Consider the following 238-nt stretch of genomic DNA (forward strand, 5'->3'; position numbering starts at 1 on the left):
CACCAGGCACTGCTAAGAACGGTTGTGAAATATGTTTTTGTTATGCTTGTATATGAAAGGGTGTGTATTGGGGGTTATGAGGAAAATTACATTTCTCACCTGGGATGAAATTTTAAAACTTGAAAGCTACTGACCCGGCCGGGCGCGGTGGCTCAAGCCTGTAATCCCAGCACTTTGGGAGGCCGAGACGGGCGGATCACGAGGTCAGGAGATCGAGACCATCCTGGCTAACATGNGA

Source organism: Rhinopithecus bieti, unplaced genomic scaffold (assembly GCF_001698545.2).
Source record: "Rhinopithecus bieti isolate Rb0 unplaced genomic scaffold, ASM169854v2 scaffold_3471, whole genome shotgun sequence".
In the NCBI taxonomy this organism is placed as follows: domain Eukaryota; kingdom Metazoa; phylum Chordata; class Mammalia; order Primates; family Cercopithecidae; genus Rhinopithecus; species Rhinopithecus bieti.